This window comes from Mus caroli, unplaced genomic scaffold, assembly GCF_978045245.1.
Source record: "Mus caroli unplaced genomic scaffold, Mus_caroli_1 scaffold_17, whole genome shotgun sequence".
Lineage (NCBI taxonomy): Eukaryota > Metazoa > Chordata > Mammalia > Rodentia > Muridae > Mus > Mus caroli.
Genome location: NW_028227272.1, coordinates 59,688,070 through 59,714,306, shown reverse-complemented (window position 1 = coordinate 59,714,306; position 26,237 = coordinate 59,688,070). Strand labels below are relative to the sequence as shown.

At 39.3% G+C, this 26,237-nt stretch overlaps 1 non-coding gene and 1 pseudogene across 1 annotated transcript; both read right to left on the bottom strand.

Annotated features, from left to right (window-relative positions):
• Positions 1-6,786: 6,786 nt before the first annotated feature.
• On the bottom strand, positions 6,787-7,869 carry LOC110311328 (ribosome biogenesis protein NSA2 homolog pseudogene; annotated as a pseudogene).
• Positions 7,870-19,594: 11,725 nt separating this feature from the next.
• Positions 19,595-19,703, bottom strand: LOC115029688 (U6 spliceosomal RNA). Its single transcript, XR_003835237.1, has one exon. It is a non-coding gene; the product is annotated as a U6 spliceosomal RNA (small nuclear RNA).
• Between the last annotated feature and the right edge of the window lie 6,534 nt (positions 19,704-26,237).

Below are 26,237 nucleotides of genomic sequence, written 5' to 3'. Positions count from 1 at the left end.
TAGGGCTGCTATGAACATAGTGGAGCATGTGTCCTTCTTACCGGTTGGGACATCTTCTGGATATATGCCCAGGAGAGGTATTGCTGGATCCTCCGGTAGTACTATGTCCAATTTTCTGAGGAACCGCCAGACTGATTTCCAGAGTGGTTGTACAAGCTTGCAATCCCACCAACAATGGAGGAGTGTTCCTCTTTCTCCACATCCCCGCCAGCATCTGCTGTCACCTGAATTTTTGATCTTAGCCATTCTGAATGGTGTGAGGTGGAATCTCAGGGTTGTTTTGATTTGCATTTCCCTGATGATTAAGGATGTTGAACATTTTTTCAGGTGCTTCTCTGCCATTCGGTATTCTTCAGGTGAGAATTCTTCGTTCAGTTCTGAGCCCCAATTTTTAATGGGGTTATTTGACTTTCTGGAGTCCACCTTCTTGAGTTCTATATATATATTGGATATTAGTCCATTATCTGATTTAGGATAGGTAAAGATCCTTTCCCAATCTGTTAGTGTTTTTTTTTTTTTTTGTCTTATTGATGGTGTCTTTTGCCTTGCAGAAGCTTTGCAGTTTCATGAGGTCCCACTTGTCAATTCTCGATCTTACAGCAAAAGCCATTGCTGTTCTATTCAAGAATTTTTCCCCTGTGCCCATATCTTCAAGGCTTTCCCCCACTTTCTCCTCTATAAGTTTCAGTGTCTCTGGTTTTATGTGAAGTTCCTTGATCCACTTAGACTTGACCTTAGTACAAGGAGATAGGAATGGATCGATTCGCATTCTTCTACATGTTAACAACCAGTTGTGCCAGCACCATTTGTTGAAAATGCTGTCTTTCTTCCACTGGATGTTTTTAGCTCCCTTGTCAAAGATCAAGTGACCATAGGTGTGTGGGTTCATTTCTGGGTCTTCAATTCTATTCCATTGGTCTATTTGTCTGTCACTATACCAGTACCACACAGTTTTTATCACAATTGCTCTGTAGTAAAGCTTTAGGTCTGGCATGGTGATTCCACCAGAGGTTCTTTTATCATTGAGAAGAGTTTTTGCTATCCTAGGTTTTTTGTTATTCCAGATGAATTTGCAGATTGCACTTTCTAATTCGTTGAAGAATTGAGTTGGAATTTTGATGGGGATTGCATTGAATCTATAGATTCCTTTTGGCAAGATAGCCATTTTTACAATGTTGATCCTGCCAATCCATGAGCATGGGAGATCTTTCCATCTTCTGAGATCTTCTATAATTTCTTTCTTCAGAGACTTGAAGTTTTTATTATACAGATCTTTCACTTCCTTAGTTAGAGTCACGCCAAGATATTTTATATTATTTGTGACTATTGAGAAGGGTGTTGTTTCCCTAATTTCTTTCTCAGCCTGTTTATTCTTTGTGTAGAGAAAGGCCATTGATTTGTTTGAGTTAATTTTATATCCAGCTACTTCACCAAAGCTGTTTATCAGGCTTAGGAGTTCTCTGGTGGAATTTTTAGGGTCACTTATATATACTATCATATCATCTGCAAAAAGTGATATTTTGACTTCATCTTTTCCAATTTGTATCCCTTTGATCTCCTTTTGTTGTCGAATTGCTCTGGCTAGGACTTCAAGTACAATGTTGAATAGGTATGGAGAAAGTGAACAGCCTTGTCTAGTCTCTGATTTTAGAGGGATTGCTTCAAGCTTCTCACCATTTACTTTGATGTTGGCTACTGTTTTGCTGTAGATTGCTTTTATCATGTTTATGTATGGGCCTTGAATTCCTGATCTTTCCAAGCCTTTTATCATGAATGGGTGTTGGATCTTGTCAAATGCTTTTTCCGCATCTAACGAGATGACCATGTGGTTTTTGTCTTTGAGTTTGTTTATATACTGGATTACATTGATGGATTTCCGTAAATTGAACCATCCCTGCATCCCTGGGATGAAACCTACTTGGTCAGGATGGATGATTGTTTTGATGTGTTCTTGGATTCGGTTAGCAAGAACTTTATTGAGGATTTTTGCATCAATATTCATAAGGGATATTGGTCTGAAGTTTTCTATCTTTGTGGGGTCTTTTTGTGGTTTAGGTATCAGAGTAATTGTGGTTTCATAGAATGAGTTGGGTAGAGTACCTTTTGTTTCTATTTCGTGGAATAGTTTGTGAAGAACTGGAATTAGATCTTCTTTGAAGGTCTGATAGAACTCTGCACTAAACCCATCTGGTCCTGGGCTTTTTTTGGTTGGGAGACTATTAATTACTGCTTCTATTTCTTTGGGGGATATAGGGCTGTTTAGATCATTAACCTGTTCTTGATTCAACTTTGGTACCTGGTATCTGTCTAGGAACTTCTCCATTTCATCCAGGTTCTCCAGTTTTGTTGAGTATAGCCTTTGGTAGAAGGATCTGATGGTGTTTTGGATGTCTTCAGGATCTGTTGTTATGTCTCCTTTTTCATTTCTGATTTTGTTAATTAGGATGCTTTCCCTGTGCCCTCTAGTGAGTCTGGCTAAGGGATTATCTATCTTGTTGATTTTCTCAAAGAACCAGCTCCTTGATTGGTTGGTTCTTTGAATAGTTCTTCTTGTTTCCACTTGGTTGATTTCGCCCCTGAGTTTGATTATTTCCTGCTGTCTACTCCTCTTGGGTGAGTTTGCTTCCTTTTGTTCTAGTGCTTTTAGGTGTGTTGTCAAGTTGCTAATGTGTGCTCTCTCTTGTTTCTTTTTGGAGGCACTCAGAGCTATGAGTTTTCTTCTTAGAAATGCTTTCATTGCGTCCCATAAGTTTGGGTATGTTGTGGCTTCATTTTCATTGAACTCTAAAAAGTCCTTAATTTCTTTCTTTATTCCTTCCTTGACCAAGATATCATTGAGAAGAGTGTTGTTCAGTTTCCACGTGAATGTTGGCTTTCTGTTATTAATTTTGTTATTGAAGATTAGCCTTAGTCCATGGTGATCTGATAGGATGCAAGGAACAATTTCAATATTATTGTATCTTTTGAGGCCTGTTTTGTGACCAATTATGTGGTCAATTTTGGAGAAGGTACCCTGAGGTGCTGAGAAGAAGGTATATCCTTTTGTTTTAGGATAGAATGTTCTGTAGATATCTGCCAGATCCATTTGATTCATAACTTCTGTTAATTTCACTGTGTCCTTGTTTAGTTTCTGTTTCCATGATCTGTCCATTGGTGAAAGTGGTGTGTTGAAGTCTCCCACTATTATTGTATGAGGTGCAATGTGTGCTTTGAGATTTACTAAAGTTTCTTTAATGAATGTGGCTGCCTTTGTATTTGGAGCATAGATATTCAGGATTGATAGTTCCTCTTGGAGGATTTTACCTTTGATGAGTATGAAGTGTCCCTCCCTGTCTTTTTTGATGACTTTGGGTTGGAAGTCAATCTTATCAGATATTAGAATGGCTACTCCAGCTTGTTTCTTCATACCATTTGCTTAGAAAATTGTTTTCCAGCCTTTCATTCTGAGGTAGTGTCTTTCTTTTTCTCTGAGATGAGTTTCCTGTAAGCAGCAAAATGTTGGGTCTTGTTTGTGTAGCCAGTTTGTTAGTCTATGTCTTTTTATCAGGGAGTTGAGTCCATTGATATTAAGAGATATTAAGGAAAAGTAATTGTTGTTTCCTGTTATTTTTGTTGTTAAAGTTGGCATTCTGTTCTTGTGGCTGTCTTCTTTTAGGTTTGTTGAGGGATTACCTTCTTGTTGTTTCTAGGGCGTGGTTCCTGTCCTGGTATTGGTTTTTTCCTGTTATTATCCTTTGAAGGGCTGGATTCGTGGAGAGATCATGTGTGAATTTGGTTTTGTCATGGAATACTTTGGTTTCTCCATCTATGTTAATTGAGAGTTTAGCTGGGTATAGTAGCCTGGGATGGAATTTGTGTTCTTTTAGTGTCTGTATAACATCTGTCCAGGATCTTCTGGCTTTCATAGTCTCTGGTGAAAAATCTGGTGTAATTCTGATAGGCTTGCCTTTATATGTTACTTGGCCTTTTTCTCTTACTGCTTTTAGTATTCTATCTTTATTTAGTGCATTTGTTGTTCTGATTATTATGTGTCGGGAGGTATTTCTTTTCTGGTCCAGTCTATTTGGAGTTCTGTAGGCTTCTTGTATGTTCATGGGCATCTCTTTCTTTAGGTTTGGAATGTTTTCTTCTATAATTTTGTTGAAAATGTTTGCTGGTCCTTTGAGTTGAAAATCTTCATTCTCGTCCACTCCTATTATCCGTAGGTTTGGTCTTCTCATTGTGTCCTGTATTTCCTGGATGTTTTGAGTTAGGATCTTTTTGCATTTTCCATTTTCTTTGATTGTTGTGCCGATGTTCTCTATGGAATCTTCTGCACCTGAGATTCTCTCTTCCATCTCTTGTATTTTGTTGCTGATGCTCGCATCTATTCTTCCAGATTTCTTTCCTAGAGTTTCTATCTCCAGCGTTGCCTCTCTTTGGGTTTTCTTCATTGTGTCTACTTCCTTTTTAGGTCTTGGATGGTTTTATTCAATTCCATCACCTGTTTGGTTGTGTTTTCCTGCAATTCTTTAAGGGATTTTTGTGTTTCCTCTTTAATGTCTTCTACCTGTTTGGTTATGTTTTCCTGCAATTCTTTAAGGGATTTTTGTGTTTCCTCTTTAATGTCTTCTACTTGTTTAGCAGTGTTCTCCTGTATTTCTTTAAGTGAGTTATTTAAGTCCTTCTTGATGTCCTCTACCATCATCATGAGATATGCTTTTAGATCCGTGTCTAGCTTTTCCGGTGTGTTGGGGTGCCCTGGACTGGGCGAAGTGGGAGTGCTGGGTTCTGATGATGGTGAGTGGTCTTGGTTTCTGTTAGTACGATTATTACGTTTACCTTTCGCCATCTGGTAATCTCTGGGGTTAGTTGTTATCGTTGTCACTGTTTAAAGATTGGAGCAGACTCTGTGTTCCACTCACCCGAAGTCTCAAAATCTTTGGCGGGTGTCGTGGGTAGCTGGCAGGTGTCAGCCGACCCTGCGCTCTAGCTACGCAGGTGCTGGTCAGACAGGATGAGGCTTGTGGCCCTACTCAGGCCAGATTTCTGCCTCCCCAACCCAAGCAATCTCAGTTCCAGCGCGATTGGACTGGAGCAGAAGCTGTGTTCCACTCACCAGAAGTCTCAAAATCCTGTGGCGGGGGTCGTGGGTAGCTGGCGGGTTTCAGCCGACCCTGCGCTCTAGCTACCCCGGTGCTAGTCCGGCCGGAAGAGGCCTGTGGCCCTACGTGGTCTTCATTCTTCTTGAGTTTCATGCGTTTAGCAAATTGTATCTTGTATCTTGGGTATCCTGAGTTTTGGGCTAATATCCACTTATCAGTGAATACATATTGTGTGAGTTCCTTTGTGATTGTGTTACCTCACTCAAGATGATGCCCTCCAGGTCCATCCATTTGGCTAGGAATTTCATAAATTCATTCTTTTTAATAGCTGAGTAGTACTCCATTGTGTAAATGTACCATAATTTCTGTATCCATTCCTCTGTTGAGGGGCATCTGGGTTCTTTCCAGCTTCTGGCTATTATAAATAGGGCTGCTATGAACATAGTGGAGCATGTAGGTTGACTTTTCTTATGTAAGCAACTATGCTGACTCCCAAGTATTGAAGATGTCATATGCACTCTTTTCATAAGGTTTTATTGCTTTACTCAAAATTAAAATTTATGGATTCAGTTTTAGAAATAATAAAATAGCTTCATGGCTCCAAGCACATTTGTACTTCTTCCAAGTGTCTACCTTAATACAAAACAAAGAATCAATTTTATCTTAATATCTGTGAACATCAGGCCGTGACCATATGACATCTGTTTAAGAAGTCCTTGGGAGGTTGATAAAACTAGGACATCAGGTTTTCATACTTATGGTAGGGATTCCACAGAAGGCATTTCATGGCATGATTTTGAATTTGCATTTCTCACCCAGTGGTCCTGGTGATTATCAATAAGGCACTCCCAGGCTGACTTTTGGGAAATCCTTCAGGACCTTTTCCCCCCTCCAAAAGCACCTTGTGCTGTATTATCTGACCCAGGCTCCCAAAATGCAAAGAGGAGAGAGCTTATTTGGTGGTTTTAACTGTCAGGAGAAGCATTATTATTAGAGGAGGTATTATTAAAATTTCTTTTATGTTAAGACCCAGAAGAATATACATACCAAAAACTGGTGACATGTTAAGCTAGCGTTTTCTTTTTGTTTTTTTCTTTTCTTTTTTTTTTATTTCCGTGGAAGGGTTCTTATATGAAGTTTGCACTCATTGGTATGGCTGGCACGAATTATACCAGATGGATAGGTAAGTTTCCTGCTTCTGTTGCATTCCAAGCTGCCTCTTCTCTTCTCAATTATTAAAGATTAATTTTTTTGCAGACTATTTTCAGAGAATTGCCTAAACCATCTCTCAAAGGATGTAATTGAAAACTTAAAAAAAAATCAGAAATTTAATGAAAGTTGAAAAGTGTTGCCAATGACCGTTTCCTCTCCATTTTGTATGTTAAAAATATCAATGAAGAGAAAATGTAGAGGACCGTGCCAGGTAAGGAACTACGCTGGCATCTGCCCGTGGCGGCAGAGGCCATCCATCTCTCTTTCCATGTGAGTTGTATCCCTGAAATATGTGCATGAAAACCTAATGTATGCTGAAGTACTAAAGGTTCAAACTACCAACGGGGCACAGAACGAGGCATTTAACAAAAGCTATAAATTTATCTGACGACTCAGCAATTTATTATGAGGCCTTGGCGTATCCTTAATTTTACCCACTTCTTTTTTTCTTTCTTCTTCTTTTTTTTTAACTGTCAAACTGGGCAGTGTTTTATTTTCCTTTACAACTTAATACATACTTCTTGATGACTGCACATGGGGTAAGGCTGCTTGATAGTTCAGAAAGATCCCAGTTAAGGTGTTTTCCTGACAGGGTGTGGTCTTCAGTATTGAGTGGAATGAGTTGTATGAATGACATCACTGTCAAACCAGCAAGACCAGCATTGATGCACCCATCGTTTTCAGGATTGTTGGTAACTTGGGCATACACTCCCCAAATCACCTTGCCTCCTTGTGTCACAAGGCCCAACTCGCTCACATTCACTTCAGTAACTGTACCTTTGGTGATCACACCCAGGGTTGTATATAACGGGGATGATGGATTCTTTTTCACACTGAGTATAGGCAGGCAAAAGGTAGCTTTCAGCTCCTGTGTGTGACATGAGCTTTTTTTTTTTTGAAACGTAGACCCATTGGCCTAATGAACCTTTCATATTTAGGTGGTTTTCTTGTAAAGCCATCACCAACAAAGCAGACTTTAGTAACCATTCTCTTCCATACCTTCTTTTTTTTTTTCCTCCTTCCTGTTCAAATAACTTTCAATATTTCTGTTTCTCCTTAGGCACGAACTTTGGGTAGAGGGACCTCCCATTTTCCCGCCTTTTTTTTTTTTTTTTCTCGTTTCTGCTTTATCATGTTGGAAAGTACTTTTGCTCTTAACTGCCCATCTCTGTCCAGCAGATAAGTGGGGACGCTCCCTGTGGCATCTTCTCATCATCCTTCTGCTTGGTGTTTCTCTTTTCATACATCTTAATTGTATTTTCTCGGCATGGCACTGTTTATGGTAGAGCTTAGCCTTCAGGCCAATCTTTTCTTTGTCTTTTTCTTTTTTTTTCTTTTTCTTTTTTTTTCTTTTTCTTTCTTCTCTCTCTCTCTCTCTTTCTTTCTTTCTTTCTTTCTTTCTTTCTTTCTTTCTTTCTTTCTTTCTTTCTTTCTTTCTTTCTTTCTTTCTTTTGTCTTCTTTGAATGTTCATGGACCTCCTGACCTTCTTTCTTTCTCTTTTTCTCATGCTACGTAGTCTAAACGATATCCATACCTTTTGCAGTGCAATTCAATATATTCATTTTGTGGCATAATGACAGCCACAGAGCAGTCATCTGCGACCTCCTGGGTCCCAAAACACCTCCGAATTTCTGGGTGTCACTGGTCCACGAGCCTGCCTCATTCAGTCCGGAATGGGAAAGGTACCCACTTCTTTCATAGCTTTTCTTTGCCTACAGGTGAGGTCAAGTCAGACTGTTTCCTTCAGTAATGAGTCTGCTACTGTTGCTATGCGACCATGATGCTATCTTCCCACACAGGTATTTACTCTATTCTTATGATGACAGTAGTACAGGGGTGCTGTCCACTTCAGCTTTGAAAACCTGTCCTTGTTCTCATATGAAGCCACCATCTTCAGGTGTAGAATAGTCTTTCCTTTTATTCTGGCAAACTTAATGGTTTGCCTCAAATATCTTTACTGACCATTCATAGTGAAGAGCAATGTGCCTCAAAAGTCCTGATTGGGAACTCTGTGGGGGTGGGGTGGGGGGTGGGAGGAGGAGGGGAAAGGTCACTTTAGAGTTATTTGACCAGCCTGCTTCCTTATGTTGTGAGAACACTGGAAAAGCTACTCTCTTGGGCTTGTAGGGCTGATCTGGAGAGGAACTTTGCTCCTTCTTGGATGGTACTGGGACCTGGGTCCCAATACTAATTAACATTAATTCTCCTGTTTGCATTATGACACCTCTTCTGATCCCTGTGTCTCCAGTCTCTTTAGAGGAAAGTCTTTGCAAAGCGAGCAAACCAGGGTCAGACAGCTTCATAGAGTTGAGGATAACACAGGAAATCTGTTAAGAATGACTTGAGCCTCACTGTTTTGCTTTTCATTACTCCCTGCTTGATTTCCCGGTTCTGTCTCCAGGACTTGCTCTGCTAACTTGTGATTGCCAGGGTTTCTGCCACCTTTGCCAGGTAACTCTTTAGCTTTCCCTTCCTGTTGGCTTAGTGCTCAGCCTTTTCACAGCGGCCAAAGAACTCATCATTCATCTAATGACTTCCTGGCTTTGCAAACTATGTTTGCTCATTTCTAACATGCTTTGTCAATATGAGTTTATGCTTTTCAAACAATATAGATTAATGGGCTTTAGGGAAAAAAAGGCCCAAAGTACTTTCATCTCCCACCTTTGTTTGGACACTAAGAGTCTCTCAATTAAAATAATGCAACTGCTGTCATGTTTTTTAAAATTAGGTATTTTCTTCATTTACATTTCCAATGCTATCCCAAAAGTTCCCCCGTACCCTCCCCAACTCCCCCACCCCCACACCACTCCCATTTCTTGGACCTGGCATTCTCTTGTACTGAGGCATATAAAGTTTGCAAGACCGATGGGTCTCTCTTTCCAATGATGGTAGACTAGGCCATCTTTTGATACATGTGCAGCTAGAGTCAAGAGCTCCGGGGTACTGGTTAGTTCATAAGGTTGTTCCACATATAGGGTTGCAGATCCCTTTAGCTCCTTGGATACTTTCTCTAGCTCCTCCATTGGGGGCTCTGTGATCCATCCAATAGCTGACTGTGAGCATCCACTTCTTTGTTTGCTAGGCCCAGGCATAGTCTCACAAGAGACAGCTATATCAGGGTACTTTCAGCAAAATCTTGCTAGTGTATGCAATGGTGTCAGATTTTGGAGGCTGATTATGGGATGGATCCCCGGGTATGGCAGTCTCTAGATGGTGCATCCTTTCATCTCAGCTCCAAACTTTGTCTCTGTAACTCCTTCCATGGGTGTTTTGTTCCCAATTCTAAGAAGGGGCAAAGCGTCCACATTTTAGTCTTCCTTCTTCTTGAGTTTCATGTGTTTTGCAGATTGTATCTTGTATCTTGGGTATTCTAAGTTTCTGGGCTAATATCTACTTATCAGTGAGTACATATCATGCGAGTTCTTTTGTCATTGGGTTACCTCACTCAGGATGATGCCCTCTAGGTCCATCGATTTGCCTAGAAATTTCATAAATTCATTCTTTTTAATAGCTGAGTAGTACTCCATTGTGTAAAAGTACCACATTTTCTGTATCCGTTCCTCTATTTAGGGACATTTGGGTTCTTTCCAGCTTCTGGCTATTATAAATAAGGCTGCTATGAACATAGTGGAGCATGTGTCTTTCTTACTAGTTGGAACATCTTCTGGATATATGCCCAGGAGAGGTATTGTGGGATCCTCTGGTAGTACTATGTCCAATTTTCTGAGGAACCGCCAGACTGATTGTACAAGCCTGCAATCCCACCAACAATGGAGTAGTGTTCCTCTTTCTCCACATCCTCGCCAGCATCTGCTGTCACCTGAATTTTTGATCTTAGCCATTCTGACTGGTGTGAGGTGGAATCTCAGGGTTGTTTTGATTTGCATTTCCCTGATGATTAAGGATGTTGAACATTTTTTCAGGTGCTTCTCAGCCACTTGGTATTCCCCAGGTGAGAATTCTTTGTTAAGCTGTGCACCCCATTTTTAATGGGGTTATTTGATTTTCTGGGGTCCAGCTTCTTGAACTCTTTGTATATATTGGATATTAGTCCCCTATCTGATTTAGGATAGGTAAAGATCCTTTCCCAATCTGTTGGTGGCCTTTTTGTCTTATTGACGGTGTCTTTTGCCTTACAGAAGCTCTGCAATTTTATGAGGTCCCATTTGTCTATTTTCGATCTTACAGCATAAGCCATTGCTGTTCTATTCAGAAATTTCCCCCTGTGCCACTATCTCCGAGGCTTTTCCCCACTTTCTCCTCTATAAGTTTCACTGTCTCCAGTTTTATGTGGAGTTCCTTGATCCACTTAGATTTGACCTTAGTTCAAGGAGATAGGAATGGATTAATTCGCATTCTTCTACATGAAAACCACCAGTTGTGCCAGCACCATTTGTTGAAAATGCTGTCTTTTTTCCACTAGATGGTTTTAGCTCCCTTGTCAAAGATCAAGTGACCATAGGTGTGTGGGTTCATTTCTGGGTCTTCAATTCTATTCCATTGGTCTACTTGTCTGTCGCTATACCAGTACCATGCAGTTTTTAATCACAATTGCTCTGTAGTACAGCTTTAGGTCAGGCATGGTGATTCCACCAGAGGTTCTTTTATCCTTGAGAATAGTTTTTGCTATCCTAGGTTTTTTATTATTCCAGATGAATTTGCAGATTGCTCTTTCTAATTTGTTGAAGAATTGAGTTGGAATTTTGATTGGGATTGCATGGAATCTATAGATTGCTTTTGGCAAGATAGCCATTTTTACAATTTTGATCCTGCCAATCCATGAGCATGGGAGATCTTTCCATCTTCTGAGATCTTCTTTAATTTCTTTCTTCAGAGAATTGAAGTTCTTATTATACAGATCTTTCACTTCCTTAGTTAGAGTCATGCCAAGGTATTTTATATTATTTGTGACTATTGTGAAGGGTGTTGTTTCCCTAATTTCTTTCTCAGCCTGTTTATCCTTTGTGTAGAGAAAGGCCATTGACTTGTTTGAGTTAATTTTATATCCAGCTACTTCACTGAAGCTGTTTATCAGGTCTAGGAGTTCTCTGGTGGAATTTTTAGGGTCACTTATATATACTATCGTATCATCTGCAAAAAGTGATATTTTGACTTCTTCCTTTCCAATTTGTATCCCCTTGATCTCCTTTTGTTGTTGAATTGTTCTGGCTAGGACTTCAAGTACAATGTTGAATAGGAAGGGAGAAAGTGAGCAGCCTTGTCCAGTCCCTGATTTTAGTGGGATTGCTTCCAGCTTCTCACCATTTACTTTGATGTTGGCTACTGTTTTGCTGTAGATTGCTTTTATCATGTTTAGATATGGGCCTTGAGTTCCTGATATTTTCAAGACTTTTATTATGAATGGGTGTTGGATTATGTCAAATGCTTTCTCTGAATCTATGGAGATGATCATGTGGTTTTTGTCTTTGAGTTTGTTTATATAGTGGATTATGTTGATGGATTTCCGTATATTAAACCATCCCTGCATCCCTGGAATGAAACCTACTTGATCAGGATGGGTGATTGTTTTGTTGTGTTCTTGGATTCGGTTAGCGAGAATTTTATTGAGTATTTTTGCATCGTTATCATAAGGGAAACTTTTCTGAAGTACTCTATCTTTGTTGAATCTTTCTGTCTTTTAGGTGTCAGAGTTATTGTGGCTTCATACAGTGAATTGGGTAGAGTACCTTCTGCTTTATCTTGGGGAATAGTTTGTGAAGAACTGGAGTTAGATCTTCTTTGAAGGTCTGATAGAACTCTGCACTAAACCCATCTGGTCCTGGGCTTTTTTTGATTGGGAGACTATTAATGACTGCTTCTGTTTCTTTAGGGGATATAGAACTGTTTATATCATTAACTTGACCCTGATTTAACTTTTGTACCTGATATCTGTCTAGAAATTTGTCCATTTCATCCAGGTTCTCCAGTTTTGTTGAGTACAGCCTTTTGTAGAAGGATCTCATGGTGTTTGGTTTCTTCAGGATCTGTTGTTATGTCTCCCTTTTCATTTCTGATTTTGTTAATTAGGATGCTTTCCCTGTGCCCTCTAGTGAGTCTGGCTAATAGTTTTACTATCTTGTTGATTTTCTCAAAGAACCAGCTCCTTGTTTGGTTGATTTTTTGAATAGTTCTTGTTTCCACTGGTTGATTTCACCCCTGAGTTTGATTATGTCCTGCCATCTACTCCTCTTGGGTGAATTTGCTTCCTTTTGCTCTAGAGCTTTTAGGTGTATTGTCAACCTGGTAGTGTGTGCTCTCTCTCATTTCTTTTTGGAGGTGCTCAGAGGTATGAGTTTTCCTCTTAGAAATGCTTTTGTTGTGTCCTATATGTTTGGGTATGTTCTGGCTTCCTTTTCATTAAACTCTAAAAAGTCCTTAATTCCTTTCTTTATTCCTTCCTTGACCAAGGTATCATTGAGAAGAATGTTGTTCAGTTTCCACATGAATGTTGGCTTTCTATTAATTATGTTGTTATTGAAGATCAGCCTTAGTCCATGGTGGTCTGATAGGATGCATGGGACAATTTCAATATTTTTGTATATGTTGATGCCTGTTTTGTGACAAATTATATGGTCAGTTTTGGAGAAGGTACCATGAGGTGCTGAGAAGAAGTTATATCCTTTTGTTTTATGATAAAATGTTCTGTAGATATCTGTTAAGTCCATTTGTTTCATCACTTCTGTTAGATTCACGGTGTCCCTGTTTAGTTTCTGTTTCCACGATCTGTACTTTGATGAAAGTGGTGTTTTGAAGTCTCCCACTACTATTGTGTGAGGTGCAATGTGTGCTTTGAGCTTTACTAAAGTGTCTTTAATGAATGTGGCTGCCCTTTCATTTGGAGCATAGATATTCAGAATTGAGAGTCCCTCTTGGAAGATTTTACCTTTAATGAGTATGAAGTGTCCCTCCTTGTCTTTTTTGATAACTTTGGGTTGGAAGTCGATTTTATTAGATATTAGAATGGCTACTCCAACTTTTTTTTTCAGACCATTTGCTTGGAAAATTGTTTTCCAGCCTTTCATTCTGAGGTAGTGTCTGTCTTTTTCCCTGAGATGGGTTTCCTGTAAGCAGCAAAATGTTGGGTTTGTTTGTGTAGCCAGTCTGTTAGTCTATGTCTTTTTATTGGGGAATTGAGTCCATTGATATTAAGAGATATTAAGGAAAAGTCATTGTTGCTTTTATTTTTATTGTTAGAGTTGGCATTCTGTTCTTGTGGCTGTCTTCTTTTAGGTTTGTTGAAGGATTACTTTCTTTCTTTTTCTAGGGCATGGTTTCCGTCCTTGTATTAGTTTTTTTCTGTTATTATCCTTTGAAGGGCTGGATTTGTGGAAAGATAATGCGTGAATTTGGTTTTGTCGTGGAATACTTTGGTTTCTTCATCTATGGTAATTGAGAATTTGGCTGGGTATAGTATCCTGGGCTGGCATTTGTGTTCTCTTAGTGTCTGTATAACATCTGTCCAGGATCTTCTGGCTTTCATAGTCTCTGGTGAAAAGTCTGGTGTAATTCTGATAGGCCTGCCTTTATGTGTTACTTGTCCCTTTTCCCTTTCTGTGAAGTCTGTACCCAAGGTGACCTGGTGCTGGGGCTGACCGGAAGGGACTTGTGACCCTGGTCAGCCCAGGTTTCCTGCTCTCCTAATGCTGTCTCAGGTCCCACAAGATTGGATTGGAAGAGAAGTTGTGTTCCACTCACATGTGGTCCTAAGATTGAGTGGAGAGTCCTCTAGCGGACCTTTGGGGTGTCCGCTGACTCAGTGCCCAAGGTGACTTGGTGCTGGCGACAACCAGAAGGGCAACTTCTGTCTTTAAAAGAGCAGATGTCTGTGCTTTTTTTTCTTTTTGTATTGTGTTGTTTGTTTCCCCTTTCTTCAATATTGTGTACTGGCCTTATGGGGATACCCAGCTGTAGGAGCAGTAGGTCTTATTTGCATTCTCTCCTCAGAGTATGAGAATTGCCTAAGTTTCTAATGAAACTCTTTTTCCTGGGATCATGGTTCCTATACCTACCATGCATTGATACTCTTAGGATGGTTTGGCAGTGGTTACTGCTTGCTGCATGCATGCTTTTGCTTCTAGATTCTAGTACAGGCTCCGTGATGGAGATTTTTCTCATCATCTGCCGAGGACAGTTCACATTATATTTGGGAGGTGTTTTGTTTGTTTGTTTTTGTTGGGTTTTTTGTTTTAAATTTATATTCACAAACTCAGCTATTCCTTCCAAAGGGAGACCTGGTCCACAAGAACAACCTTCTAATTCACATCCCCTACTGTGCTAGAACCAAGCCTCAATCACATCACCCCTTAAGTTCCAGTTATAACCTAAACCTTCAACACACAGCCATTGGTTGTAAAAATAAGATCTTAGAGGATCTTTTTCTTGTCTGGATTCTCTTTTGGAATTCCATCTTGACCTCTTTTTAAAAGTAGTTCATTCATTTGTTTATTTTTATTCTATGCACATTGGTGTTTTGCCACTATGTACGTCTGTGTGAGGGTGTCAGATCTTGGAGTTACAGATAGATGTGAGCTGTCATGTAGGTGCTTGGAATCGAACATGGAGCAGCTTAACCGTGGAGCAATCTCTCAATCCCCTTAACTTTTTTTTTTTTTTGTAATTTAATTTTTTTCTTTTCCCCCCAATTGTCAGTGCTCACATGGGATTTGAAAGGTGAGAGAGAAGGAGAGGATCATTATTGCATCTCCTGCGATGCTTGGCATAGTGGTCAAATGTGCGGCCTTTACCTGAAGAGCGATTTCACAATGCTTCAAGGCACAGTCCTGATAATAACTAACCTCTGTGCTCCAGGCAGCTCTGATTGCCTTCAGCGTTTTCTGTGGTGACTGCAAATTTCAGAATCTCAGAGCTAGTAGCAAACCCTGAGGGCCAGAGGCTGTTTCTCTGACCTCTATTCCTCAAGCATGTCGGACAGTGTGTTAAACATTGCAATTCTTGTATTAGTGATCCCTCTGAAATACCAAAGAGAGAAAATTCAAATCTTGGGTATGTATCCACTGATTTGAGAGACAAGCTGATCCACTACTGGGGCTTTAGAGGGCACATTTGCCAAGTTCCAAGCACAGATCTTGCTATTCATTTTTGTCAGGACTTATGGGCCTGGCTGCCTGTCCTGACAGCATGAGTTTGAAATAGTAGCTTCTCGCTGTGAGTTGAAGTTAACGTCTACTAACCCAGGTGTCCTGCTTCACAGAGAATGCAGAAGGAATCCAACAGCCAAATGTAAATTACTGAGGAATGCTTTTATTTTCCAAAGGAATCAAGGAATATGATTAAAGTCAATTTCTGGAAGTAAATGAATAGAAGAAAGCATTTTTGTACTTTTTCAGACATTAAATTTATATTAATGGGCAGCTTTTAAATGGTCTTGCTACCAGAACTCTATTCCCATGGATCCCAGCCAATCTAATTTAAATTTATCATTGACCACACTGTCACCCTATGAAAAATGAGAAAACAATTTGTTTGGCCTCCTTTCCTGCAAAGAACCTTGATTGGATTTTTGTATTTGTTGCAGATAATTCTCTTTCACGTTGAATATGCTAACAAGTTTCTTAGGGACCAGGCCATTAGTTTTGTTTATTTCTGTCTTTACAGCCAGTTTGGACTGTAAGCTTATGAATGTAATAATATGGATAACCTTCTCATATCAGTTTTCTCTGAAATATGCATAATTACTAAGTTCAGTTGTATCTATCAAGGTCAGATAATTGGAGATTCCAGGATCAAAGCAGAATAACACAGGCAAAGTATTCTTTGGTTCCTATTTGTCTCATGGAAACTGTTAGTATACTATAAAGTGACTTTTGCACTGGCTGAGCAGATTCTGCACTGACATACTTAAAATCCAGTGTTATATAGGCCACCACAAAGAAAAACTACATTACATTGTGACATTTGTTCTTAGGGATATCTCACCTATTTTATTTTATATTTAATTTTTAATATTTGTACCCTACCTACTCAATAAAAAGATTGGAAGATATTTGTGCTGATTGATTGTTTTCAATTTGACACAAGCCAGAGTCATCAAGAAGAAGGGACCTCAATTGATTAAATGCTTATTCATAAGATCATCCTGTATGGAAGTCTGTGGAACATTTTTTCTTTTTTTTTTTTTTTTGATTAATGATTGATTGTGAGAGGGCCCAGATTCCCATGCAATGTGTCAATTCTGAGTTTGTGGTTCTGAGGTGTATAAGACAGCAAATTGAGCAAGCCAGGAGTACCAAGCCAGGAGATAGTACTTCTCCATGAACTCTGCTCCAGTTCCTGGACTACTTCAGTTGTATAAGATGACATAAGCCCTTTCTCTTCCAAGTTGCTATTGGCAACTTGATGTTTCATCCAGCAATAGAAGTTTAATCACGATAGAAACTAAGAAAACATTTATGTAATTAATTGTAAAGTAAGAGAAGCTTAGCTTGAGAGGAACAGAACAAGAGATGTCTCTGGGGACCCCAGAATTTTTTTTTTTTTTTAGAGAGAGAGAGAGAGAGAGAGAGAGAGAGAGAGAGAGAGAGAGAGAGAGAGAGAGTCATACCCTGATCTTTGTCTTGAGAAACAAAAACTTTAACTATTTTGTGACCTACTAAATTTTTGACAGATCATGCCAAAGCATGTAGTAGAAGGGGGGTGGGGAATCCTGTTTAATGAATTGTGCTGATAATATTGGATATTCACCTGCTATGAATGAAATTAGATCCATATCTCTCATCTTATAAAAATGTTTCCATTAAATCCTTTCCTTCAGGTCTCAGGAACCCTGTAGAAGAACACTTCCTGGTAGAAAGAATGTAAGCCAGACGTGATGGGAGTTACTAAAGAAACAATGCCTCCTATACCCAACTGGACTGAGACACATAGGAACTCAACAGAAAGTGAGGCAGCAGGCAAAGGCCCTGCAAAGATTTGTACCAGATGAAGACACATGTTCCAGTCCCCAGCCCAGAAGCTATTTCCAATTGATAACCCTTCAGAAATGAAAATTTAGTTTTCTCCCAGATAGTCTCACTGATGAAACAAACTACTCTTAATGGTGGGGTGGGCTGCATGCCCAGCAGGAGATGGCCTACAAAAAATGAACTCAGTGGAATTTTTGGAAGTTCTTTGTCTCACAATATGGTTTCATGGCCATTTCTTTTTCCCTTTTACTTTTCTAAAAGTTTGAAATTTTTTCTTTCCTTTCTCTGTTTTTAATCCAATAAGTCATGGGTACACACACACATGCACACATTTATTTAGTTATTACTATTAATTTATTTTGCATTCCCATTACAGTTTCCCCTCCCTCCTCCTCTGCTAGTCTCTTCTTCCACCTCCCCAACCCCCTAGCCTGCTCCCCCCTTGTTTCTATTTATAAAAGAGCAGGCCTTCCATGGGTATCAAAAAACATATAACAAGTTGCAGTAAGACTAGGCACCTCCCCTCTTATTAAAGCTCACAAGGCAGCCCAGTTTGAGGTTAAGGGTTTGGGTCTCTATTATGACTCCTGGTTTAGAGTTTTTATGGGTTTCCTAAGTTTGAGAACGAGTGAGTCTCTGCATCTCTATCAGTTTCTTGTAACTTTTATTTTATGCTTTTTCCAAAATAATATTTTCATTGATCTTTGGGAATTTCACCTCATACACTTCCACCATGCTCATCTTGCCGTCCTTCTTTGTCCACTCCCCTGCCCTCATGACTCCTCCCCAACAACAAAAGAAAAACAAAAACAAAAACAAAAACAACAAGTCCAACTTGTGCTGCGCATACACTCACTGGAGCATGTTGTCAACTCCCAGTGGCCAACCCCCTAACAAAAAGATTCCCTTTTCCACCTGCATCCCCACCAGAAGCCATCATCTGTGGAGAGTTACACTTTAGCATCCTTACCACAATTTTTTAAAAATATTTTTTATTAGGTATTTTCCTCATTTACATTTCCAATGCTATCCCAAAAGTCTCCCATAACCCCCCCCACTCCCCTACCCACCCACTCCCACTTTTTGGCCCTGGCGTTCCCCTGTATTGGGGCATATAAAGTTTGCAAGTCCAATGGGCCTCTCTTTCCAGTGATGGCCGACTAGGCCATCCTTTGATACATATGCAGCTAGAGTCAAGAGCTCCGGGATACTTGTTAGTTCATAATGTTGTTCCACCTATAGGGTTGCAGATCCCTTTAGCTCCTTGGGTACTTTCTCTAGCTCCTCCATTGGGGGCCCTGTGATCCATCCAATACCTGACTGTGAGCATCCACTTCTGTGTTTGCTAGGCCTTGGCATAGTCTCACAAGAGACAGCTCTATCTGGGTCCTTTCAGCAAAATCTTGCTAGTGTATGCAATGGTGTCAGTGTTTGGAAGCTGATTATGGGATGGATCCCTGGATATGGCAGTCTCTAGATGGTCCATCCTTTCATCTCAGCTCCAAACTTTGTCTCTGTAACTCCTTCCATGGGTGTTTTGTTCCCAATTCTAAGAAGGGGCACAGTGTCCACACTTTGGTCTTCATTCTTCTCGAGTTTCATGCGTTTAGCAAATTGTATCTTATATCTTGGGTATCCTAAGTTTTAGGCTAACATATATCCAGAAGATGTCCCAACCGGTAAGAAGGACACATGCTCCACTATGTTCATAGCGGCCTTATTTATAATAGCCAGAAGCTGGAAAGAACCCAGATGCCCCTCAACAGGGGAATGGATACAGAAAATGTGGTACATTTACACAATGGAGTACTACTCAGCTATTAAAAAGAATGAATTTATGAAATTCCTAGGCAAATGGATGGACCTGGAGGGCATCATCCTGAGCGAGGTAATTCAATCACAAAGGAACTCACACAATATGTACTCACTGATAAGTGGATATTAGCCTTACCACAATTTTTAAGAGTTTTCTTTGATGGCTTCTTTTTAAGGCTACTACTTTTGGGGTGGGGGTAGGAATTAAGAGTTGTCACAGAAGTCTTCCATGACCCTGTTTCTCAACTGTGTCTCTGTAGTCATTGATAACATTGCCAAAGTATCTTCCTTGCTCTTAATGGTCAACAGGAGCTTAGATCATGTGCTTCCTCATGGTATCTGGAACAGTACAGACCATGACCACATCTCCCATCCTCAGTAGGACCACATACCCAGAAAAGACCCTGTTAGGCTGCCTGGATCTGGGATATTAGCATGGCTTCAGGCTACATCATGGACCATGGATATCCTTGTTGTTTTTGGTGGTTAACAGAGGCCACACACATCAAACAGACTCTGGGTACAGTAGCATCATGGACCTACACATGGCCTTTGGTGGCAATAATACTGAATGCTTTATGAATTTGTATGCCATCCTTGTGCAGGGTGAACTTGCTGATCTTCTCTGTATCATTCCAATCTTAGCATGTGTGCTGCTGAGGCTAGCACTTTGTGGCTTTTCTTGAGCAGGCTCTTTTCCTTCTGCTTGTTTGGTTTTCATATTTTGACATATTTATTTTATTTTATTTTACTCCCATAGAAGCCTATTTCTTTTCTAATGAGGGACTCCAAAGAGAGTGGATCAGGATGGGAAGGGAGGTAGGAAAGAACTTGGAGGGGTAGACTGAAAGGAAGGAACCTGTAGTCAAGATATATTTTATGAAAAAAAAGTTTAAATTAAAGTTTAAGAAAAAAATTATCTGGGCATTGTGGTGCATGCCTTTAATCCCAGCACTTGGTAGACAGAGGCAGGTGAATTTCTGAGTTCGACGCCAGCCTGGTCTACAAAGTGAGTTCCAGGGCAGCCAAGGCCATACAGAGAAACCCTGTCTTGGAAAAAAAAAAAAAAGAAAAGAAAAAAAAAAAGAAAAAATTACATCCTCCCAAAACCAAACAACAACAACAACAACAAAAAAAAACCCCCATCCCTCCTGAAATGCTGAAACTGCCAGAACAAGATATAAAAATATTCTTTAAGGTATCAGTGTAGGGTAGAAGTTGCCCAATAAGACTTCAATAGCACAGGAATTGCCCTGTGAATTAACAGAGAAACATACACAAGATTAAACATTTTGCAGAGCAAACAGACAAGTCCACAGAATGAGAGAAAATCCTTAAATGCTGAATTTTACTTCTGGGGCTCATATCCAGAATTTCCAAAGCATTGCAAATTTTAAGCACAAAGGAAACAAAATTGCCAATCAACAGTTAGGCCAAAGAATGACCAGAAAATTCTCAAAAGATGAAATGTATATCGTCTATATCTTTTTTTCAAAAGTATTCAACATGTTTATTCATTTAAATAATACCTATCAAGCTATTTTGTCCCTCCAACAAGAATAGCTTTTCTATTGTGCCTCCAATAAGAACAGCTACCATCAATAAGTACAACATCAATAAATTTTGGAGAGGATGTAAGAACAGAAGAACCACGATTTACTACTAGTGGGAGTAAAGATTGATCGAGCCTTTATGGGAATCAGTTTTGAGATTTACAAACATACCATCACCACCACCACCACTACCATCACCATATAACCTAGCAGTACCACTCAGGGGCACAAATCTATAGATTCCATAGTTTATCACAAGGCTATTTGTATTACAATAGCAAGGGAATGGAGCCAACCCACATCTTCACCAACCAATGAATAGAAAATGAAAATGTAGTAATATGAGAAAATGCATTTTACTTCTTGTATTAGTTAGCCTCCCTTGTGAAAGTTGGTCTCCTTTTCATTCTATTGATCAGCTGTGCAGTAGGAACTGACATGGTTAGCCACAGAAGACATTTGTCACGTTGGTTCAGTTAGAAAAAGTGAATTAAAAAAAAATCATTTGGAGGAGTGGGTTTGGGAACTTAAAAATTTCCCCCTTTTTCTTCTCTTTAAAACTATAGCAACTTATTTTACTACAGTGTAACTGAACATGCAAACTGGTTTGATATATGTAAAGTCTGGCTTTCAGAAAGAAAATAAATGATAGAAAGAAATTAGAGAAAACTAAGAAACCTAGTTCTGTAGACTTAGCCAAACTTCTGGACCCCCATACTCACATCTAGTTAAATGAATCCAAACTTTAATCATCTTAGCTAGTGAGTGTGGTCTACGGAAGAACCTTAATAGAAGACTCTTCCCTCAGGACCCCTTTGATAAATCTTTGGAACCCCAGGTTGTGGTCAGTTCTGAGAGATTGGGCCCACAGAGCAGCGATTTCCATATGTTTGTTTCTGAACCAGTCTCAGACACCCTGGCTATACTGCTGTGGAGCCCTCTGTTAAGCTGATCTCATCCACTTAATACCTCTGTGCTTGCTGTCAAGCCCACTGATTCCTATTAGCCACTTCTTACACTAGCAAGGACATTTTCTTCACAGAGGGCTGCTGTACTTTCAGCAATTCTGACGTTTTCAGCTTTCTATTCTCCAGGGGACAGAACTTCGAATAGGCTAAGGGAAGATCAAGTTTACTGCTACCACATGGAATGGATGGACCATCTTCATCTCCCAGTTTATTGTTCCAGTACCCCTGGACCAGGTGTCCCTTCAAGGGTATCTTCTCTTCATTCCTAACCCCAAGGAGCCATGCTAGGTGTCAGATAAGCTCTTATTTCAACGGGAACACCCACTGAACTTCTTCCCCTCAAGAATGTGGATTATATGCAGGGCGTGGTGGCGCACGCCTTTAATCCCAGCACTCGGGAGGCAGAGGCAGGCGGATTTCTGAGTTCGAGGCCAGCCTGGTCTACAGAGTGAGTTCCAGGACAGCCAGGGCTACACAGAGAAACCCTGTCTCGAAAAATCAAAAAAAAAAAAAAAAAAAAAAAAAAAAAAAAAAAAAAGAATGTGGATTATAACCAAAGTCAGGAGTGCAGTTCAGCATTTAACTGAGACATCTGTGAAGTGTTATCTCAGATCACAGGGAAGGCCAAAAGGGGGCAGTGTTGCCTAGTCTCACACTCCAGACTAACTCTATAAAGGAAGGTAGCCCCAAACAATTTGCTGAAAGTTCAGGTAAATTTCAAAATCTAAATGAAATGTTAAGATAACCTGTAACTTCTGGCTTTTCCACCCATACCTTAGTCCCAGAATAATGACACGGAGGCTTAAATTTATTTAAAAATGTCTAGGCCATAAACTTGGACTTATTATCCCACTAGCTCATAACTTACATAAGTTGTTTGTTGTATTTCTACGTCTGTCACAAGGCTAGTTTCCTTTCTTCAGTTTCATGCATTCCACTTCCTTAGAGTCCAGGGCAAATCTCCCACCTCTGACTTTCTCCCAGAGTTCTAATCTATCTGCTGATGTCCCACCTTCTAATCCTTCCTCAGCTTACTGACCATCAGCTTTTTATTGACAGGTGATGATTACACTCGCGACACAAGAGAGTATCCCTACCGGAAGCAGAGTTTTTTTTTTTTTTCGTAAATATCTTCTACATTCTGACTATTTTATATATTGCCTTATTTAATTTCATGTGTCCCTGATAAGCCATGGAAGTTCCATTATTCAGTGGAATTTAGACAGCATTGATGCATATCCTCACAATTCCATGACTGTGGAATGAGTCATTTGCATCCAGAGCTCATTGTTTCCTCTAGCTGAGGCCTCTGGAATTTTGCATGCTGACTCTCTACCAATCAAATTAGTTTGTCCTTGTTTGTTTACAAATTTGCATAAGAAATCTATCACTTTCATCCAAAATCTTTCAGGGAATTCACACAACAGGATTAAGTTATTGTTACTACAAATTTTGAAGAGTTTCCTGTATCCCTAGAGTCACCACATATTACCTGGGAAAGTGGAGCCTCTCTTGAGGTTCTCAGTCATTAATAAGACAATTTAAGAACAGATTCAAATGGAAGTTGAGGATAATTTTGTTACAGCTTAAAAAGGTGGGCAATCTCCAATCCTTAGTAGCTTCCCAGAAGAGGTAAATGAAGAGAAAAAAACCTCACCTTGTGAAGTTCTCAGTTACATGGCAGCCAAGTGGCCATGAGGCCAGGCTAAAGCATTCAGAGAAAGAAAGGAAAGACCCAAAGTACCAGAGAAGACATACTTAGGTTCTGGAAGCATCTGAAAAGAAAATAAAGAAAAGAAAGAAAACATCCTGCCTTTCTGAGTCAGGATTCAGAAAGGAGGCTGACACAACAGAACCTCCTACAGCGCTGTAGCAAGTGTGTAGAAAGCAGGCATTCTGGGAAGATAAAGACATCATTTTATTAAGGGATAGTTATTCCTCCTACCACTCTGGCATAGCTGATGGTGAGTCTGCTTTCCTGAGGAGTTGTCCCTTATACACATAGTTGACCTGCCCAACTGAAATAGTAGGTGTCTATCCTTGACAAAAAGAAAATGCTTTCCTTTCATAGGACTTTAGAACTACTGAAGTGTTTTCTTTTCCTCTTCATCATGTGCAGCTCCTTAGTCCTGATGTTCACATCCATGAGAGAAACCGAGTTCCTCCTTTGGTTTCTCGAAAATAAATAAATAAATAAATAAATAAATAAATAAATAAATAAATAAATAAATAAATAAAATCTAGAGTATACCCGTTGCTTGCGATTCTTACTTAAGCTACTTATTCATAAGGACCATGAAAGCTGCTTCTAAAAGTCCAACTAGGTAAGAAAGTTCTTCTGTGTGAACTCTTTGTCAATCGAATGTTTATAATTCGGGAACTTTGAGCATATGCAAAAAGGCTCTTATACTAATCAGAATTTCATAGGGTTGTTCTCTGCAGTTACATGTGGAGTGGGTTAATTATGAACCAGAGCCTGGAAAAGTTTAGCACACTGAGAAGATATCAGAAATATCTCAAATGAATATTAATGTTTTGAAATGTCTATGTAATTGAAATCAATTTAGATGTAAAATAATGTGAAGATGGTAATGCAATGGCAGAGCCCCACAGATAAATATGTCAAAACACATCAAAATTTCTGAGGCTGTGGTGGAACCTGCATTGCAAGCAAGCTGTTAGGTAGGTCTATCTGGCTCCATTTTTTTTTGTTCTTTCTATTTTTCTTTTGAGTTTTCTTATTTGCATCTCTAATGAGAAAATTTGGGGTCTGGAGCTGCTGATTTTTCTTGGAAACAACACTCTCATTTTTAGCTTCATTTAACATTGACTGACATACAGTTAGGCCCAGGGTTCTGCTTGAGAGTCTGTAGATACACTTTAATTTTGAAGTAAGTAATTTGTATCAGTCAGGTGGATACTTCACGCTGTTCTTTATATGAGCTGTCTAACTAACATAGAGGAGGATAGTAGAATAGTGGTTGAAAGAAGGGGAAATAAGATGTTCTTCAGTGGTTCTAAAATGTTGTGAGCATATCCTACAGATCTGCTGTGTACACAGTGACTACAGTCAATCACATTTGCTGTGCACTTGCAGGCTATGTTCAAATGTAGACATCACTTTAAGCATTCTTACAATTAAAGTATTACAAGATTAAAAAGTACAAAGTGTATCAGAAGACTTTGGGAGGATTCAGATGAGAGCTTGACTAAACCAAACTCATGAAAATTAAATACATTAACTATATTGGGATGTTTTTCAAGATGTAAGTTCTATTTCCTTGAGGCTGCTAAGTTGCTAAGTAAAATGGGTAGGCAAAAGTAGGTTGGGGCATATTTTTAGTCTACTACAAAAGTCACTTGGAGAAGGAAAAGAAGAGTGACTGCTCCCTGCTGACAGTTGAAGAATCCAGGTTCAGAGACATGAAATGGATGGAATTAGGGTACATGTAAATCTTTATAATTATATTATATTTACACATATTCAGAGAGATTTCAGATACATTAGGCTATCTGAGATAGAGTCCCAGGCTATGGGTTGTAATGTTCTATGTGTTTTTCATCATAGACTTTTCTGTCCATTAAACTATTTTCATTAATCAAAGCTCAGAATTTATCCAGATTTAACTCTCTTCCAGAAGACATCTGCCCCCTTATGAACATCAAGTAGTGTTTATTCCCATCGCCTATGAGTCTTGCAGCATGCTTTCTTTACTGCAATGTTTTCCTAAATAATAGTTTTTACTTCACTATTATAATGTTTGTATACCTGGTTCTGGGTATATAAAGACATCGCCATATAAGTATATTATGTCATCCTTACTAGCTATTTTGAGTTGATTGCCACTCTCCTTTCTACTGGTCTCATTTGTTCCCCTACAAAGTTTTGCTTCTGTTTTTAAGTCATATATTTATACATCCTTTTCTGTACCTGTATAAAATATAGGAACCACAGTGAGAGAAAATATGTGTGGTGGTTTGAATGAGAAAAGAATAGGCTCATATATTGGAACCCACAGTCCCTGGTTGGTGGATTAGGATGTGTGGCCTTGTTTGGGGAGGCATGTCAATTCGAGTGGGCTGTGAGGTTTTAAGAGATTCAGGCCTTTCCCTGTCTCAATCCTCCTTCTCCTCTCTTTTCTTTTCCATCACCTTTTCTGTCCTCCCTGTCTAGTGGTTGTATCTTAAGGTGTGAGCTCTCAGGTACTACTCTATCACCATCCCTGCCTATTTGTTTCCATGATCTTTGCCATGATTGTCATGGTCTCTAAGCTCCATAGACTTTTTCTATAAGTTGTGTTGATCATGGTGTCTTATTGAGATAATAGAAATTTAACTAAGATAATGTGATATTAGTATTTCTGAGACTGGCTTAATTTGCTTGATATGACTAGTTTGCCATGTGTTCTATGCTTATTCTTTGTACATGTTTGTTGACAAATGTGGGTAATTAGCAAACTTAATACACAAGTTTACTAAAATGTTTTCCTATAGAAGCTACTCAAAAAGGTCTAAAGTTAAATATTTCCTTTCTTCTTTCATGAGCTGTCATTACTGAGCATATTCATTTACACATGATCAGTATTATTCTTTTGTCCTTGTCAAAATAGTGATTCTACAAACATCCTATGATTTAAAAATGAACAAATAAAAAATCAAAACAGCATCCCATGGCTTTGATT